The sequence below is a fragment of the Hyperolius riggenbachi genome, chromosome 4 (genome assembly GCF_040937935.1).
Source record: "Hyperolius riggenbachi isolate aHypRig1 chromosome 4, aHypRig1.pri, whole genome shotgun sequence".
Taxonomy (NCBI): domain Eukaryota; kingdom Metazoa; phylum Chordata; class Amphibia; order Anura; family Hyperoliidae; genus Hyperolius; species Hyperolius riggenbachi.
This window is the reverse complement of record NC_090649.1, coordinates 79,710,288-79,722,577: the sequence shown is the minus strand read 5'-3', so window position 1 is coordinate 79,722,577 and position 12,290 is coordinate 79,710,288. Positions and strand designations below refer to the sequence as shown.

The following is a 12,290-nucleotide window of genomic DNA, read 5'->3' as shown; positions in this document are numbered from 1 at the left end:
GAAAGGAAGAGGAAGCTGCTGCACTGGAGACAATTTTAGAAATGAGGGACACTGATGGTTGCTGCGGTGTGAAGGCCAGCTGGCTACCTATACTGAAAGTGGGGTGGGAAAAGGAGGGTTTAAGGGAGTCATCTGGCTACCTATATGTGAGGATCCGCTCGGCTGCCTTCGCAGGCAGGCAGCCTTTTGACCACTGTTCAGGTCTGCATTCTGCAGGTCTCTGGAAGAGAGACCTTTTGTCAGTTTTGCAGCTTGCTGCTGAGGAATTTGCATACGTTTGTCATGCAGATTGCCTAGCCACATCCTTTGTAGGCTTGCTCTATAAATACTATGTGATATCACAGACCTGGGCTGGTCATAAGGGTTAGTCCTGTGAAACACTCCTGGAGTGTCAGCCTTGCTCATTGTTTAAAGATTAGCTTAGAGTAATTCCTGGGACTGCACTAGGCAGATTCCCTAGTGCAGTTAGGATTGCATATCTGTTTTGTTTGTCTGTTGTCGTGGTCGACAGGAAATCGTTCTGTGTGTCTGGGTGCTAACCGGAACAGCGGTTGTTTCTGGTAGCCCCTTCTGATCTGTCTTGCCTGGATCGCACTCGCCTTGCGCTAGTGCTGTGGATCCTTCTGTTCCGTCTTCCTGGATCGCACTCGCCTTGCGCTAGTGCTGTGGATCCTTCTGTTCTGTCTTCCTGGATCGCACTAGCCTCTTGCGCTAGTGCTGTGGATCCGTCTCTCTCGCTTATTCCTGTTTTCGTGTGTCTGTCTTGTCTGCTACGAACGCTTGCTGGAGGCTTGGTGAGGTAACCGTTAAGCAAGCGCTCGCGTCCTCTGTTTCATGTTTGTCTATCGGTGGTTAGTTAGGCGTGCTTGTCTCTATTGTGCTTAACACGCGGAGACCGCGCATAAACGCGCGCACTGTTGCGAATGAGTGCGGTGTTCGTGTTTAGTTAGCGTTTGTTATTTTCCTTATCTTCTCATTGTATGATTTGCTGTGCCTTTGCTACTCTCGTGCTCTGCCTTGCTGTAGCCTTGTGTCACCTCTGGCAATCGCCTCTCCCGCGATTGCGTTCCTACTTCATATCTGCTGTTGTGTATGCACCGTCGCGGGTTGGCCACTAGTTTGATGCACACACATACAATCTGTCCCTTTGCTCAATCTCATTCGCAATCGCTTCTCAGGCGATTGCGTTCTCACTCGGTTTCCTTTGTTGTGTGTCCGCCATCGCAGGTTGGCGGCTAGATTGGTGGACATACATACATTCCTCATCTGTGCTTATTCGGTCTTGTGTCGCTGTTAGCAACCGCCATCTCCGGCGATTGCCTTCTCACCTTATCTTCCTGGTTGTGTGTTCATCGTCGCAGGGTGGCGACTAGATTGGTGAACACACATACCCTCTGTCGCTTTGATCTCTCTCTTTTAGGGCTATCTTGCCCTGCGTTTCTTCCCTTCGTGCAATTCCTGTCTTGCGTCTGTGGCAGGGCAAAGGAGCTGTTCCTCTGCACTCCACAGTTCCACCTGCCGACAGGAATTTCCCTCTACAGGTGCGTTGCACCTTTTGCTGGGTTCCCTCAAATTATACGCTTGTGGAGGATTTCCGCAGTGTCAGCGCACGTTCTGTGCGCTGATCACGGAGAGAAATCCACAATTGTTACACTATACTGGAGGGAAAGGGGGGAGGGGACATCCAGGTTTTTATACTGGAGGCAAGGGTTATCTCGCTATCTATACTGAAGGGGTTGGCTGGCGACAGTGGCCTTGGGCGGTAAAGAGTACAAATCTGGCCCTGGTTACAGTAGCAGGAGTTATGCCCACATCCAGAATCCCATGATGATTAGATTTTGGGAGCTCCCATTAGCACAGTGAGCACAGAAGACCCATCGGAATCCTCCTGTAAGCATAGTGCGGTGGGGAGAAGTGGAGGAGACTAATAATGGGTAGTAGATAGGTTGGAGTAGTGAGATTTATGAGTAGCTCACATAGCTTGTACAGTTGTTTTTTGCATTGGTAGCAGAGGAGTCGTCATTGCCACGTTACAGAGTGTGCAGCGCCAGCTCAGCTTACAGCTCGGCTGGATCAGGTTCTTAGCAGGGGTCCCTGTGTGCAGGAGGGCAAGTGGCTGGCTCAGCACTATCGCAGTGTAATGGAAGCCGTCTCCAGGTTCCCCAGCTATGCAGTATGGCCCGTGGAAGTCTGCATTAAAGGAACCGTCACCCTTCTGCAGGCAGAGCAGAGAGATTTGCAGAAGACTTTTAATAGGCACCAGGGATGTTCATTGAAATTTCTGATCTGAAACCTACATTTCTGAAAACGGAAATCAGAAACATTGGACCAATCAGAGAATGCAGAGTCAACTCTGAAGTATTTGGCCAATCAGAGAATGCAAAAAATGGCCAAAAATAGACTAAAAAACTAAAACAGAAGTTGGAAATTGGATTTCTGCGGAAATTCTGCATTACCGCAACTCAGTGATTTTAGCCCCGTCACAGAACTCAGAAGCATTGGACCAATCAGAGAATGCAGAGTCCACTCCGAAGTATTTGGCCATTCAAAGAATGCAAAAAATGACACCCAAAAAAAGATTCCTTGGAAATCCATGGAAATCAGAATTTCCGTAGAATTGGAAATCTGCATTTCCGACCATCCCTAATAGGCACCCAAATAATACAGAGCACCTAAATATAAAAAATGTACCTACTCATGAGGGAGGTTCGTAATAGAGTGTGTCGTGGGGTGGTGGCGAGTATTGGCGTGATCAGTATTACTTTAAGGATACCTTAGTGCTAACTATTTTTCAAAAAGGATGTCTCCCTCCATTCTCCGGTAATGATCCAAGTTTTTAATTTCCTAGTCGTCGCGATCGGTGGCCTCCTACCCGGACATGCTACACTGCACATGCATCCAGCATGACAAGTTTGATGGTTGTCTAGGGAAGCCTATCCATTGAGGGATGCACAGGCTAGACAGTGGCACATTAACTGCTATTGGGTATCGGGAGGAAATTCTTGGACCCAGCGTCAGACCCTACCCTTGTGCAGTTGGTTTTGAGTTTCTCCTGGTGCATGACAATGTCCAGCCTCATATGACAAAAATATGCAGTCAGTTCCTGGACGATGAAGAATTTGAATGGATACCATAGACTGGCCCCCAACGCTTGCCTGACCTAAATCCAATAGAACACCTCTGGGACATTATGTCTCAGTCTATCCAATGTTACATGTTTGTGCCACCTGTTGTGTGCAGGAGCACATTGATGCCCTGTGTCAGGACCCGGCCCGCGACATGCCTGCGTATACGGTTCCCGACTGCGGGTTTGACCCGATCGAGAGGGGAAGCAGCCTTAGTCAAGCTAAAACAAGGCTGTGACCCCCCAGAACACTTCTCACTGCCACCACTAGCGATTTGCTAGACACGTCCACTCTGCTGTCGAGTGCTCAGCGCGCAATCCGCGTTTTCGTATTCGGGTCAGCTTTGCGCTTTCGGCCGAATACGGGAACACCACGCACACACACACAGTTGCAATCTTACACTGTAGTGAAGCAAAACCACTAACAGTCGTTCCGAACGATACTGTTAGCCACTCTGCTGTCGAGCTACTCGCACTGGCGTTTTCGTACGTTGGGTCAGCTGCGCGCTTTAGGCCAACGTATGACAAACGCCCCCACACACAATGCAATTACAATCTCATACGGTAGGGTTGCCCAAACGTATAATCAGGCACGGACTTATACACAGTTACACATCAGTCTCTTCTAGGCTATGAGTGTTAGTTTAGTACAGCAGAAGTCAACTTATTTAAATAACAATTTAATATTCCAGAAAAAACATGGAACAATGCAGAACTTAATATATACAAAAGATGTACAAAAACAAAGTAAAGAAGTTACAAGATTAAAGTTACAAAAATAAGAGTTTACAAAGATACACACAAAGCGATTTGCTTACCAAAATACAGGGATCCAGATAGAAGAACCTTGGACTTTTGTGGACGGACATAGTTCTGGTTTGACCAGGAGCCCACTTAGCTTGGGCTGGGAGTCCAGCTGCAGCTACCGTCAGGAGAGGACTGATTTTAGGTATCTGTCCCCTGCTTTTATAATGGAATATTTGCCTTGAGGCTGCAAGCCTGTTTGGACGGGGGGGGGGGGGGGGGGGGGGACTAGTTTCAATTACATCCTCAGACATAATTTGATTCCCAGAGATCTAACATCCACATGTTATAAGTGTATTATAGCAGACACACAACAAATTACTTCCTTAACATCCAATTTCCCCAGGTAAAAGTCTATACATCAAAAGATTGCATTTTGGTTACAGGTAGCAGTTTGCCTGTAATTGCCTGTAAACAGACACTGTGTCTATCACATCCGAGATTGTCTGCTATTGTTCTCCCTCAGATGGCTGCTAATTAGCAGTACCCTGCTACCCCAGGAATACAAAGCAAGTTTCGTTTCACAGACAATCACACCTGGGACAGCAAGTGGCCTAATGAGCTACTTCCTTGCCTATTGAAGGTGACTGGTCTATTCACTGAAGACAATGGCAGTTCCCTTGATCTCTGCCCTGAATGCAAATTTAATCTACACACAGACATTATCCAGGTGACACCTTCCAAAAGCCAGACTGGCTGACATACCTACACCTCTGACAAAATATACAGCAGATAGAAAAATGAAAGACATATGTTCCTGTTATCCTTACATCATCAGCCTCATAACTAGCTGCTATATTCCTGACACCCTGGTCCAGAGCTAGGAGGAGATCCCCCAAGACAATATCTGGCATTTCATTAGGAGCACACCCCCAACGGTGTTACTTAGTCGTGCATAACAGCACATGGGGGCCATCTAAACTAATAGTATGATTTTGATTTAAAAGTTAGTCAAAATATACTAGCCTGCCACATAATGTGTTCACTTTGATTTTTGGGGCACCTATAAATTCTGCCCTCTGTATGTTTTTGATTTTCATTTTCAACAAATGGAGTGGCATCCTTTTGTACCTAACACTAGTGAAGCGAGCTGTGCTGGGAAGCGGTGAGATGGAGGCTGTGCGCCTGGCAGCCGACCACACACTGTGAGGATTGCACAGTGATAGACAACCTTGGCCCTCCAGCTGTTACGGAACTACAAGTTCCACAATGCATTTGCCATTATGAATCATGACTCTGGCTTTCAGACTCCTGTAATGCATTGTGGGACTTGTAGTTCCTTAACAGCTGGAGAGCTAAGTGTGCTTATCACTGGCATAGCACATCATGAAGAACCAGCCAAGGCCACCTGAACAGGGAAGAGCCGTACATAAAACTCTGCGCTGTTTTATAAGTCATTTTATGTGAGTCGAATACTTTATTAAACTACTAGTTTTACAGTTTTACACTAGAAGAGGTTTTTATTTGAGGTTTTCACATTGGCCATGAACCGGCTATTGAAGGTGGAACGGGAAGTGGATTGTATCTGATCGTGGAGGTCGGGGTGACTTGAGAATATCCCCATTATACGAAAAGAAAAGCAAAGAATGTTCCAAAAAACACTGCACCACTCCTAAATAATTAATATTAATTTGCCATCTTTATGAACTATAATTGTACAATAAAAACAATTAAAACGTAATAAAAATAGGAGTAGGCACAGTAGATAATGTAATACAGTATATCAGATACTCACCACAATAGTAAGTAAGCGCCGGGGAGTGCAAAAAAAAGCCTTTTTTTTTTTTTTTGCTGCCCTTATAAAGATACAGATAGAATATAAAATGACTAAATAAATAAAATATCTCACACAGATAAACAGTGACCTTTTTCATGTCATAGGCTAAATTCCGCTCACTCCTATGATAAACACTCATATTGTTAGTGTGTTGGCATCTACACTATAAAACAAGTGTGAGGTACTTTTTTTTGGTTGTTGTTTCCAAGACGACCTCAGCTAAAAAGCTTTTAGCTAGAACACTTTGCAAGGCTCCTCCAAATAAAAGCACATAGAATTGCACATTAGGCTGTCTTTTTTTCCACGTACAATAAGTTGAGTGCTCGGCGTGAATGGGCAGCGTCTGTGTATGCGCTAACATAACATCGCACATAATGTACCGTCATTATCTGTCAGGACAAGATGGACCTCCTGTGCGGTTTCCTCTCAATCTGTTCACTTCCAGATGGCACCGCTCCTCTCCTCTCTGTATTTGGCTATTGGGCAGACTCTTCCCAGTACCGCGCAACGCTCGGCTTCATCCAGGCTTCCTTCCCTCTGCTGTTCCGCTACGATCAATATCTGCTCTGCCAGCTCCCGCCTGTGATCTCCAACCTCCCCACATGCTGCCTTTTGAAGAAGGGCTTTGACACCTCGTAGTCTTCTGTGGTGTAGGCCCAATGAATAAAACATAGCTGGATAGAAGGTAGTTTGCTTTACAAATAACTAAATAAGTTAGATTTTTTTTTCATTTCTATTCTGTTACTGTAGTAGTTCTAAAACCTATCTTAAACATTGATCAGGTGAGTCTGCATCAGTGGAAAGACGGAAATGTATTTTTGTCATCTAGGCTTAAAGAGAACCCGAGGTGGATCTTCGGGGGGGCGGATGGGACACAGAGGCATGTTCTCTGCCTAATCACATGGCTCTGTGACCCCACACCACTCTTTGTACCCCCCCCCCCCTCACCACCATGCTATAAACCCCCCTCCCCCCCCCCCCCAACAAGATTTGTCGCTAACTCTGAGGTAAACACAGAGGAGAGGAATTCCCTGTTTAAAACGTCTGCTAGGGGCGTTCCTACAGAGTTTCCTGAGCTGCCATTGGGCAGCTCTCTCTCTCCCTGGCCATGCCTCCTGCCGCTCCCCTGCCTCCCTGCACGCTGTGAGAGAGATTTTATACTCGCAGGGCTTCCTCCAGCCCCATGAGCACCGATGCATTCCTCGCTGTCCTCCCGTGTGCCTCCGTTCAGCTGCAATCAGCCCCAGTAATGTGCCTCAGTTGCGCCAGTCAGCTCTTCTGCGCATGCGTGGCCCCTTTGCGCATGCACAGATTGGCCGACTGGCGCCACTGAGCAAGATTAGTGCAGCTGAACGGAGGCACCCGGGAGGACGGCGAGGGACGCATCGGTGCTCATGGGACTGAAGGAAGCCCCGGTGAGTATAAAGTCTTTCGATTTCATTATCACTGGTTCACTTTAAAGAGAACGTGAGACGAGGAGGGGTAAAATAATTCATACTTACCTGGGGCTTCCTCCAGCCCAATGAACACTGTTGCCTCCCTCGCTGTCCTCCTAGGTGCCTCCGTTCACCTGCTATCTGCGTCTGTCAGGCTCTTCTACGCATGCTCAGCCGTGCGCTCACACTCGTCGCTTTCACTCCGCCGTACGCAGAACATTCTCTTCGGGGGGGGGGGGGGGGGTGCTGGCCGCCTCCGAAAAACAGGTGACAAAGATGACAGCTGTGGCTGCACCTGCAATATTTACCTTCCCGGCTCCAGCACCGGCACAGTAGCGGCTTCGGACCGATCCGCTCTACTAGGACCCGATCCGGCTTGGCTATTTCCGCCGGAGGCCATCGGAAAGCCGCTACTGTGTCGGTCATGGAGCCTGGAAGGTAAATATTCAGGGCTATGGAGTCGGAATAGAAGTCGGAGTCAGGGCAATTTTGGGCACCCGGAGTCGGAGTTGGAGTCGTGGTTTCAGAAAATGAGGAGTCGGAGTCGCATGATTTTTGTACAAAATCCACAGCCCTGTTAAGTATTAAGCAGCCCATACACTCAGCCGATTTTCTGGCCGACCGATCGATCCCGATCGATCGATCGATCAATCGATTGCAAATCGGTTGGCCAATCGACTGATCGACGGCCGATTTCGATCGATTTCGATGGATTTCCGTCGAACTGGCAGGGTGGAGAATTTAGGTCGATCTGATGAGATTGCTTATCAGTTTGCATTGGCCTTAATGGAAATCTGATGACAAAAAAATGCCATCAGATCGAATTTCAATAGATTTCAAACTGAAATCTATTGGAATTCTATCCTGGTAAAAAATGTTCTAAAAACGCATCAGATAGATCATCAGATGCTTTTCGTATCTATCTGCTGCCAATCTGACGAGTGTATGGGCACCTTAAGACTAAGGAGTCGAGGAGTTGGAGTCTCCTTAGTCTAATAAAGGTGCCCATACACTCGTCAGATTGGCAGCAGATAGATAAGAAATGCATCTGATGATCTATCTGATGCGTTTTTAGAACATTTTTTACCAGGATAGAATTCCAATAGATTTCAGTTTGAAATCTATTGAAATTCGATCTGATGGCATTTTTTTGCCATCAGATTTCCATTAAGGCCAATGCAAACTGATAAGCAATCTCATCAGATCGACCTAAATTTTGCACCCTGCAAGTTCGATGGAAATCCATCGAAATCGATCGAAATCGGCCGTCGATGGGTCGATTGGCCAACCGATTTGCAATCGATTGATCGATCGATCGGGATCGATCGGTTGGCCAGAAAATTGGCTGAGTGTATGGGCTGCTTAATACTAATACAGAGGCTTCTCCCTCCAGAGGCAAGCACCCCCCCCCGGGTCAGTTTTCTTTATTACAGAGCCTCTTTAACATCAACCTCTTTTTGATGTCTAATCAATACAACTAGCTCCACCACCAATCCATGACCAATAACTCTTGACTTACGCTCAGCTTTCAACATCATACCTTGCTGCCAAATCCTAATATTTGGGAAGGCAATCTCAATAACCAGCACATCACATGTGATATCTGGATGCCGCCACCTGAATGAATCTCAAGGTGGGTGACACATTCCACGCAACCAATAAACACCAAGCATGAGCATTGACCGGGTAATAGCTGAATGCTGGCGCTGAAGTGAGCATTTGTGGTCATCTGCCACTCCTGTGCTATGTTTTTAAATGCCTCTGCATCCTTCCTCATTTTTATTTTATTGCATAGTGCTGTGTATTATGTTGGCATTCTGTAAATTAAGTGTAATATAAAGTGTAGTTTGCTACATTTTATAAATGCTATTTTTTAATTGTGCTAGTATTTCTCCTTTAAGACCACGGTGTCTGTTTTAAGAAGCATATTATCAGGGGATTGCTGTAGTGCTGTAGAGAGAATTGATTGGATTTTGGCTGTGTGTGGGCAGGATGACACATAGGAGCTAGTGGGAGGCTGGGGGAGGCAGGCTGTGCATTATGTTCAGTCTGAACAGAGGAGCCGGGCAGGTACCAGACCAGAGGCATATCCTATAAATGTCGGAAGAACAGCCTGCCTGTCTGCCTACGTTGTTGTGGATAACTGGGAATGCTGGGAGTCAATGTCATTTGCCCACATTCTCACCCCTCGCTAAAGAATAACTGCCACACTTGTTGCAAGAAACGCTGATGAGAAATAGTAAATCTGGTACAGATTTATTTCCGTTTCTCCTCAAGCTGCTATGAGCAGTGTCAAATCCGTATCATTCATACAATCAAAATAGTCCTTGGTGGACTAAAGGCCTGATTTGAGCGGCTCACCCTGCTGCCGCTCAAATCCCTGGTGGCGTTAAAGGACAACGGAGGTGACGTGACATAATGAGATGGTCATGTGTATGTACAGTGCCTAGCAAATAAATAACTAAGCTGTGTTCCTTTTTTTCTTTCTCTGCCTGAAAGAGTTAAAGGGATACTGTAGGGGGGTCGGGGGAAAATGAATTGAACTTACCCGGGGCTTCTAATGGTCCCCCACAGACATCCTGTGCCCACGCAGCCACTCCCCAATGCTCCGGCCCCGCCTCCTGTTCACTTCTAGAATTTCAGACTTTAAAGTCTGAAAACCACTGCGCCTGCGTTGCCGTGACCTCACTCCCACTGATGTCACCAGGAGCGTACTGTGCAGACTCAGTATGGTCGGTGCCTGCGCCGTACGCTCCTGGTGACATCAGTGGGATCGAGGACACGGTAACGCAGGCGCAGTGGTTTTCAGACTTTAAAGTCTGAAATTCTAGAAGTGAACCGGAGGCGGGGCCGGAGCATTGGGGAGTGGCTGCGCCAACACAGGATGTCTCCGGGGGACGATTAGAAGCCCCGGGTAAGTTCAACTCATTTTCCCCCGACCCCCCCCCCCCCTACAGTATCCCTTTAAACATCAGGTATACAAGTGATAGTTTCTGCCTGGGTCGGTACTGGGTCAGACTATAGCGTACCCCTCACTGATAAGAAATTACAGCTATAAAACACTTTCCTGTCATTAAATGGCTTCTGAGAGCAGGAAAGAAATAAAAAGGGTCAATAATTCATAGATTTGAGTTCTGACTTACTTCAATGAAGGTGTCATTGAGCAGAAACAATGAAACAGTAAAAACTTAAAAAGTAGATTTAAATATAAAATAAAACTGTGGGAGATCTTAAAAAAAAGTCATTTTTAGGAGACTGAGGATAGATAAAATGGTTTTTCTCATATGTTTATTTTTACCTCCTTCAAAGCGGATCTCCAGCCTTCCTGTTAAAATCCAGCAGCCTTCCTGTAAAAGAAAGTTCTAGTTACCTGCGCTGCCCTCTCTCTCAAATCCGTCCCAAAGACACCAAATATCCTGACTTCCGACCTGTAGCCCCGCCTCCCTGAAGAATAACGCCAAGATGTTTGCTGGAGTTTGCTTTCAAGGAAGCAGACATTTTGTTAAAATCCTGTGTTTTGGCAGAGGAGATTCCTGAGCTGACACTGCTGAGAGATCAAATTACAGTGGTGATTAGTCACAGATAAGTGGGAATTAAACAGGCTAAACTCTCCAAATACATACACGGTGCCTTTCTCTCTGTTTTCCTTCTGTCCTGTGCAATAGATCAGGTCCACTTTAAAGAAAAACATTTCTTTGTTACATCTGATACAAATCCTGCAATAAATCTGCAGTGCACCTATTTCCTGCTTTCATAGAAGCAGATATATTGTTAACATTCTGCATTTCAAATTAGCCTCTTGTTGTGGGGCGAAAGGCACATTAACCTCCTTGGCGGTAATCCCGAGCTGAGCTCGGGGTATGCCGCCGGAGGTCGCCGCTCAGGCCCTGCTGGGCCGATTTTACTTCTGAAAAAAGCAGCACACGCAGCTGGCACTTTGCCAGCCGCGTGTGCTGCCCGATCGCCGCCGCCGTGTGCAGCGGCGAAAGAGGGTCCCCCGAGCCCAGCGCAGCCGGAACAAACAGTTCCGGCCGGCGCTAGGGGCTGGATCGGGCGGCTCTGACGTCAGGACGTCGACTGACGTCCATGACGTCACTCCGCTCGTCGCCATGGCGACGAGGAAAGCGAAACAAGTTGGGCCGCTCATTGCGGCCTATCTTGTTACTTTCGATTGCCGGAGGCGATCGAAAGTACGGTTCAGGAGCGCCCTCTAGTGGGCTTTCATGCAGTCAACTTTCAGTTGGCTGCATGAAATATTTTTTTTTTTATTAAAAAAAAAACACATTGCAGCCTCCCTGGCAAAATAAATAAACCGCCAGGGAGGTTAATACATCCGGTGTGGGAATGTCCTGTAATTTCTTGGTTTTGGGAGAGTGTATTAGATTGTATTGGTAGGTTAAGCGAGGAGCGTATAGATTGGGGTCCATCTAAAGTTTTCCTGCATGATATGCTGAAATCCATTGGTAGTAATAAGAGATCGATTGTTCCCCAATTGTTGATAGCTGCTAAACGTTTCATTCCAATTAAGTGGAGATGTCAGGATCCTCCTACCATTAAGGGGCCCATACACCTAACGATCTTCCCGCCGATGTACAGCAGATTCGATCACTGTGATTGAATCTGCTGTGAAATCGTTGCGCAAACGCTGACAGAACGATCAATTTCCGACCGAAATCAATTGTTCCCGTCGATCCGTCCGTGCGGAAGGTTTCGCTCGATCACCGGCGGTTCGGGAGTGCGTCGATAGCGGCGTTCGAATGCCCGGCGACCGACGCTAGCGGCAATACATTACCTGCTCCGGCCGGCGCGAGTCCCCCTCTGTCCTCGCTGCTCCTTCTCCGCTGAGTTCCAGGGTCCGGCTGGCTTCACTTACTTCCTGTCCCGACAGGAAGTTTAAACATTAGAGCGCCCTCTACTGTTTAAACTTCCCCGGACGTGAAGTGAAGCCAGCCGGTCCGGGACCCAGCAGGAGAAGGAGCAGCGAGGACAGAGGAGGACTCGCGCCGGCTGGATCAGGTAATGTATAGCTGGCGGGCGGCAACGGCAGTTTCACAGATTGTGATCAGTTTCAGGCTGAAATTGATTCACAATCTGTTTGCAGTAAAGGCAGCCATACAATCCCTCTCTGATCAGATTTGATCAGAGAGGG

The 12,290-nt window shown here is 47.2% G+C and overlaps 1 protein-coding gene across 1 annotated transcript in view; it reads left to right on the top strand.

Moving 5' to 3' along the window:
* FKBP1B (FKBP prolyl isomerase 1B) overlaps positions 1-12,290 on the top strand; it is a 111,153-nt gene that overhangs the window by 33,745 nt on the left and 65,118 nt on the right. The window lies entirely within an intron of this gene.